We start from the raw sequence: 8520 nt of genomic DNA, 5'->3' as shown, positions 1-8520 counted from the left end.
GAAAGAGGGGGAGAGGAAGAAGGAAAAGGGGGCTGCACCCCTTGTCCAATTCGGACCAGAGGGGGGGGGGGCGCAGGCCTCCTTCCTTTTGGCCTCTCTCCTCTATTCCCGTATGGCCCAATAAGGCCCATATACTCCCCGGCGAATTCCCGTAACTCTCCGGTACTCCGAAAAATACCCGAATCGCTCGGAACCTTTTCGATGTCTGAATATAGTCGTCCAATATATCGATCTTTACGTCTCGACCATTTTGAGACTCCTCGTCATGTCCCCGATCTCATCCGGGACTCCGAACTCCTACGGTACATCAAAACTCATAAACTCATAATATAACTGTCATCGAAACCTTAAGCATGCGGACCCTACGGTTCGAGAACAATGTAGACATGACCGAGACATGTCTCCGGTCAATAACCAATAGCGGAACCTGAATGCTCATATTGGCTCCTACATATTCTACGAAGATCTTTATCGGTCAGACCGCATAACAACATACGTTGTTCCCTTTGTCATCGGTATGTTACTTGCCCGAGATTCGATCGTCGGTATCTCAATACCTAGTTCAATCTCATTACCGGAAAGTCTCTTTACTCATTCCGTAATACATCATCTCACAACTAACTCATTAGTTGCAATGCTTGCAAGGCTTTATGTGATGTGCATTACCGAGAGGGCCCAGAGATACCTCTCCGACAATCGGAGTGACAAATCCTAATCTCGAAATACGCCAACCCAACATGTACCTTTGGAGACACCTGTAGAGCACCTTTATAATCACCCAGTTACGTTGTGACGTTTGGTAGCACACAAAGTGTTCCTCCGGCAAACGGGAGTTGCATAATCTCATAGTCATAGGAACATGTATAAGTCATGAAGAAAGCAGTAGCAACATACTAAACGATCGGGTGCTAAGCTAATGGAATGGGTCATGTCAATCAGATCATTCACCTAATGATGTGATCCCGTTAATCAAATAACAACTCTTTGTCCATGGTTAGGAAACATAACCATCTTTGATTAACGAGCTAGTCAAGTAGAGGCATACTAGTGACACTCTGTTTGTCTATGTATTCACACATGTATTATATTTCCGGTTAATACAATTCTAGCATGAATAATAAACATTTATCACGATATAAGGAAATAAATAATAACTTTATTATTGCCTCTAGGGCATATTTCCTTCACCAAGATGAGGATAATATTTGTGTTATATGTAATGCTTATGTCCATGAGGACAGATCTCACTTGTTCTTCCAGTGCAATTTCAGCTCCAGAGTGTGGAATTACCTTTAGATTGACTGGTCCCAGGGGTCTAATACCCAGGAGTGTGTTTCCAGTGCGAGAACCAGTTTTGGCCACCCTTTTTTCTTTGAAGTGATGCTCACAGCAGCATGGAATATTTGGATCCTCAGAAATGGGAGGATCTTTAGGGGGGAGCAGGCTCGTTTTGCCACTTGGAGGTGCAATTTTATACATGATATCCTTCTTTTGGCTCACAGGCTTAACGTTAGCGTTAGAGCTCAACTCATACCTTGGGTCAATGCCCTTCTGTAAATATAGGTTAGCATCAGCTCTTGCCTTGGGTCATGACCCTTTGTAACTATAGGTAAGTATTAGATAGGACTTTTTTTGTTTTGGCACTTTCTCAGTGCTTTGTATTTTGTCGGACCTTCTCTTTTTTAATAAAATGGGATGTGGGGTTTTACCCCACAGTAAATATTCAAAAAAAAGATGACATGATGTAGAGGGATAGTTTCATGCAATATGATAAAAACCCCATCTTGTTATCCTTGATGGCAATGATACAATACGTGCCTTGCTGCCCCTTCTGTCACTGGGAAAGGACACCGCAAGATCGAACCCAAAGCTAAGCACTTCTCCCATGGCAAGAACAACCAATCTAGTAGGCCAAACCAAACTGATAATTCGAAGAGACTTGCAAAGATAACCAATCATACATAAAAGAATTCAGAGAAGATTCAAATATTATTCATATATAGACTTGATCATAAACCCACAATTCATCGGTCTCAACAAACACACCGCAAAAAGAAGATTACATCGAATATATCTCCATGAGAGAGGGGGAGAACATTGTATTGAGATCCAAAAAGAGAGAAGAAGCCATCTAGCTACTAGCTATGGACCCGTAGGTCTGAAGTAAACTACTCACACATCATGGGAGGGGCTTCGATGATGATGTAGAAGCCCTCGTGATTGATGCCCCCTCCGGCGGAGCTTCGGAACAGGCCCCAAGATGGGATCTCGTGGATACATAAAGTTGCGGCGGTGGAATTAGGTTTTTGGCTCCGTATTTGATCGTTTGGGGGTACGTGGGTATATATAGGAGGAAGAAGTACGTCGGTGGAGCAATAGGGGGCCCACGAGGGTGGGGGCACGTCTGGGGGGTAGGGCGTGCCCCCTACCTCGTGGCCTCCTGTTATGTGCCTTGACGTAGGGTCCAAGTCTCCTGAGTTGTATTCGGTGAGAAAATCACGTTCCCGAAGGTTTCATTCCGTTTGGACTCTGTTTGATATTCCTTTTCTTTGAAACCCTAAAACAGGCAAAAAACAATAACTCTGGGCTGGGCCTCCGGTTAATAGGTTAGTCCCAAAAATAATATAAAAGTGGATAATAAAGCCCAATAATGTCCAAAACAGTAGATAATATAGCATGGAGCAATCAAAAATATAGATACGTTGGAGACGTATCATAGTGCTTAGGCCAAGTCCTGCGAAGATTGTTCTTCACCAACACCCTCACCACCCCGTCGTGCTGCCGGAACTCATCTACTACTTCGCCCGTCTTGCTGGATCAAGAAGGCGAGGACGTCATCGAGCTAAACGTGTGCTGAACACGAAGGTGTTGTACGCTCGGTACTTGATCGGGACGGATCGTGAAGGTGTATGACTACATCAACCGCGTTGATAAAACGCTTCCGCTTTCGGTCTATGAGGGTACGTAGATACACTCTCCCCTCTCGTTGCTATGCATCACCATGATAGATCTTGCGTGTGCGTAGGAAAATTTTGAAATTACTGCGTTCCCTAACAGTGGCATCCGAGCCAGGTCTATGCGTAGATGTTATATGCACGAGTAGAACACAAAGGAGTTGTGGGCGTGGGTATATACATATTGCTTGATGTCACTAGTTGATTCTTGATTCAACAGTATTGTTGGATGAAGCGGCCCAGACCGACATTACGCGTATGCTTACGCGAGACTGGTTCTACCGACGTGCTTCGCACACAGGTAGCTGGTGGGTGTCAGTTTCTCCAACTTTAGTTGAATCGGATTCAATGAACATGGTTCTTTCTGAAGATCAAAAAGCAATCACTATACCACGTTGTGGTTTTTGATGCGTAGGTAAGAACGGTTCTCGCTCAGCCCGTAGCAGCCACGTAAAACTTGCAACAACAAAGTAGAGGACGTCTAACTTGTTTTTGCAGGGCATGTTGTGATGTGATATGGTCAAGACATGATGCTAAATTTTATTGTATGAGATGATCATGTTTTCTAACGGAGTTATCGACAACTGGCAGGAGCCATATGGTTGTCGCGTTATTTTATGAAATGCAATCGCCATGTAATTGCTTTATTTTATCACTAAGCGGTAGCGATAGTCGTAGAAGCAATAGTTGGCGAGACGAAAACGATGCTTTGATAGAGATCAAGGTGTCAAGCCGGTGACGATGGTGATCATGACAGTGCTTTGGAGATGGAGATCAAAGGCACAAGATGATGATGGCCATATCATATCACTTATATTGATTGCATGTGATGTTTATCCTTTATGCATCTTATTTTGCTTAGTTCAGAGGTAGCATTATAAGATGATCTCTCACTAAATTTCAAGGTATAAGTGTTCTCCCTGAGTATGCACCATTGCTACAGTTCGTCGTGTCGAGACACCACGTGATGATCAGGTGTGATAAGCTCTACGTTCACCTACAACGGGTGCAAGCCAGTTTTGCACAGGCAGAATACTCAGATTAAACTTGACGAGCCTAGCATATGCAGATATGGCCTCGGAACACTGAGACTGAAAGGTCGAGCATGAATCATATAGTAGATATGATCAACATAGTGATGTTCACCATTGAAAACTACTCCATCTCACGTGATGATCGGACATGGTTTAGTTGATATGGATCACGTGATCACTTAGATGATTAGAGAGATGTCTATCTAAGTGGGAGTTCTTAAGTAATTTCATTAATTGAACTTTAATTTATCATGAACTTAGTACCTGATAGTATTTTGCATGTCTATGTTGTTGTAGATAGATGGCCCGTGCTATTGTTCCATTGAATTTTAATGCGTTCCTAGAGAAAGCTAAGTTGAAAGATGATGGTAGCAACTACATGGATTGGGTCCGTAACTTGAGGATTATCCTCATTGCTACACAGAAGAATTACGTCCTGGAAGCACCGCTAGGTGACAAACCCGCTGCAGAAGCAACGCCAGATGTTGTGAACACCTGGCAGAGCAAAGCTGATGACTACTTGATAGTTCAGTGTGCCATGCTTTACGGCTTAGAACCGGGACTTCAACGACGTTTTGAACATCATGGAGCATATGAGATGTTCCAGGAGTTGAAGTTAATATTTCAAGCAAATGCCCGAATTGAGAGATATGAAGTATCCAATAAGTTCTACAGCTGCAAGATGGAGGAGAATAGTTCTGTCAGTGAACATATACTCAGAATGTCTGGGTACCACAACCACTTGACTCAGCTTGGAATTAATCTTCCTGATGATAGTGTCATTGACAGAGTTCTTCAATCACTGCCACCAAGCTACAAGAGCTTCGTGATGAACTATAATATGCAAGGGATGGATAAGACAATTCCGAGCTCTTCGCAATGCTATAGGCTGTGGAGGTAGAAATCAAGAAGGAGCATCAAGTGTTGATGGTCAACAAGACCACTAGTTTCAATAATAAGGACAAAGGGAAGAAGGGGAACCTCAAGAAGAACAACAAGCAAGTTGCTACTCAAGTGAAGAAGCCCAAGTCTGGACCTAAGCCTAAGACTGAGTGCTTCTACTGCAAAGGAACTAGTCACTGGAAGCGGAACTGCCCCAAGTATTTGGCGGATAAGAAGGATGGCAAAGTGAAAGGTATATTTGATATACATGTTATTGATGTGTACCTTACTAATGCTCGCAGTAGTGCCTGGGTATTGATACTGGTTCTGTTGCTAATGTTTGCAACTCGAAACAGGAGCTACGAATTAAGCGAAGATTGGCTAAGGACGAGGTAATGATGCGTGTGGGAAATGGTTCCAAAGTCGATGTGATCGCCATCGGCATGCTACCTGTACATCTACCTTTGGGATTAGTTTTAGACCTAAATAATTGTTATTTGGTGCCAGCGTTGAGCATGAACATTATATCTGGATCTTGTTTAATGTGAGACGGTTATTAATTTAAATCAGAGAATAATGGTTGTTTTATTTATATGAGTAATATATTTTATGGTCATGCACCCTTGATGAGAGGTCTATTTTTATTGAATCTTGATAGTAGTAATACACATGTTCATAGTATTGAAGCCAAAAGATGCAGAGTTGATAATGATAGTGCAACTTATTTGTGGCACTGCCGTTTAGGTCATATTGGTGTAAAGTGCATGAAGAAACTCCATTCTGATGGACTTTTGGAATCACTTGATTATGAATCACTTGGTACTTGCGAACCATGCCTCATGGGCAAAATGACTAAAACTCCGTTCTCCGAAACAATGGAGCGAGCAACAGAGTTATTGGAAATCATACATACTGATGTATGTGGTCCAATGAACATTGAAGCTCGCGGCGGATATCGTTATTTTCTCACCTTCACAGATGATTTGAGCAGATATGGGTATATCTACTTAATGAAACATAAGTCTGAAACATTTGAAAAGTTCAAAGAATTTCAGAGTGAAGTGGAAAATCATCGTAACAAGAAAATCAAGTTTCTACGATCTGATCATGGAGGTGAATATTTGAGTTATGAGTTTGGATTTCATTTGAAACAATGCGGAATAGTTTTGCAACTCACGCCACCTGGAACACCACAATGTAACGGTGTGTCCGAATGTCGTAACCACACTTTATTAGATATGGTGCGATCTATGATGTCTCTCACTGATTTACCGCTATCGTTTTGGGGTTATGCTTTAGAGACGGTTGCATTCACGTTAAATAGGGCACCATCTAAATCCATCAAGACGACACCTTATGAACTGAGGTTTGGCAAGAAACTCAAGTTGTCGTTACTTAAAGTTTGGGGCTGCGATGCTTACGTGAAAAAGCTTCAACCTGATAAGCTCGAACCCAAATCGGAGAAATGTGTCTTCATAGGATACCCAAAGGAGACTGTTGGGGTACACCTTCTATCATAGATCCGAAGGCAAGATATTCGTTGCTAAGAATGGATCCTTTCTAGGGAAGGAGTTTCTCTCGAAAGAAGTGAGTGGGAGGAAAGTAGAACTTGACGAGATAATTCTACCTTCTCCCTCATTGGAAAGTAGTTCATCACTAAAATCAGTTCCAGTGATTCCTACACCGGTAAGTGAGGAAGTCGATGATGATGATCATGAAACTTCTGATCAAGTTACTACCGAACCTCGTAGGTCAACCAGAGTAAGATCCGCACCAGAGTGGTACGATAATCCTGTTTTGGAAGTCATGTTACTTGACCATGATGAACCTACAAACTATGAGGAAGCGATGATGAGCCCAGATTCCACAAAATGGCTTGAGGCCATGAAATCTGAGATGGGATCCATGTATGAGAACAAAGTATGAACTTTGGTTGACTTGCCCGATGTTCGACATGCCATAGAGAATAAATGGATCTTCAAGAAGAAGTCTGACGCTGGCGGTAATGTTACTGTCTACAAAGCTCAACTTGTTGCGAAAGGTTTTTGACAAGTTCAAGGAGTTCACTATGATGAGACCTTCTCACCCGTAGCGATGCTTAAGTCCATCCGAATCATGTCAGCAATTGCCGCATTTTATGATTATGAAATTTGGCAAATGGATGTCAAAACTGCATTCCTTAATGGATATCTTAAAGAAGAGTTGTATATGATGCAACCAGAAGGTTTTGTCGATCCAAAAGGTTCTAACAAAGTGTGCAAGCTCCAGCGATCCATTTATGGACTGGTGCAAGCCTCTCGGAGTTGGAATATACGCTTTAATAGTGTGATCAAAGCATATGGTTTTATAAAGACTTTTGGAGAAGCCTGTATTTACAAGAAAGTGAGTGGGAGCTCTGTAGCATTTCTGATATTATATGTAGATGACATATTGTTGATCGGAAATGATATTGAATTTCCGAATAGCATAAAAGGATACTTGAATAAGAATTTTTCAATGAAAGACCTTGGTTAAGCTGCTTATATATTGGGCATCAAGATCTATAGACATAGATCAAGACGCTTAATTGGACTTTCACAAAGCACATACCTTGATAAAGTTTTGAAAAAGTTCAAAATGGATCAAGCCAAGAAAGGGTTCTTGCCTATGTTACAAGGTGTGGAGTTGAGTTAGACTCAATGCCCGACCACTGCAGAAGATAGAGAGAAAATGAAATGTGTTCCCTATGCTTCAGCCATAGGCTCTATCATGTATGCAATGCTGTGTACCAGACCTGATGTGTGCCTTGCTATTAGTTTAGCAAGGATGTACCAAAGTAATCTAGGAGTGGATCACTAGACAGCGGTCAAGAACATCCTGAAATACCTGAAAAGGACTAAGGATATGTTTCTTGTTTATGGAGGTGATAAAGAGCTCGTCGTAAACAGTTACATCGATGCAAGCTTTGACACTGATCCGGATGACTCTAAGTCATAAACCGGATACATATTTTTTTAAATGGTGGAGCTGTCATTTGGTGCAGTTCCAAGCAGAGCGTCGTGGCGGGATCTACATGTGAAGCAGAGTACATAGCTGCTTCGGAAGCAGCACATGAAGGAGTCTGGATGAAGGAGTTCATATCTGATCTGGCTGTCATACATAGTGCATCGGGTCTAATGAAAATATATTTTTGACAATACTGGTGCAATTGCCTTGGTAAAGGAATCCATATTTCACAAGAGAACCAAGCACATCAAGAGACGCTTCAATTCCATCCGCGATCAAGTCAAGGAGGGAGACATAGAGATTTGCAAGATACATACGGATCTGAATGTTGCAGACCCGTTGACTAAGCCTCTCTCACGAGCAAAACATGACCAGCACCAAGGCTCCATGGGTGTTAGAATCATCACAATGTAATCTAGATTATTGACTCTAGTGCAAGTGGGAGACTAAAGGAAATATGTCCTAGAGGCAATAATAAAGTTGTTATTTATATTTCCTTATCCCATGATAAATGTTTATTATTCATGCTAGAATTGTACTAACCGGAAACTTACTACATGTGTGAATACATAGACAAACAGAGTGTCACTAGTATGCCTCTACTTGACTAACTCGTTAATCAAAGATGGTTAAGTTTCCTAGCCATGGATAAAGAGTTGTCATTT

This window comes from Triticum dicoccoides, chromosome 6A, assembly GCF_002162155.2.
Source record: "Triticum dicoccoides isolate Atlit2015 ecotype Zavitan chromosome 6A, WEW_v2.0, whole genome shotgun sequence".
NCBI lineage: Eukaryota > Viridiplantae > Streptophyta > Magnoliopsida > Poales > Poaceae > Triticum > Triticum dicoccoides.
Note: the sequence above shows the minus strand (reverse complement) of the source record.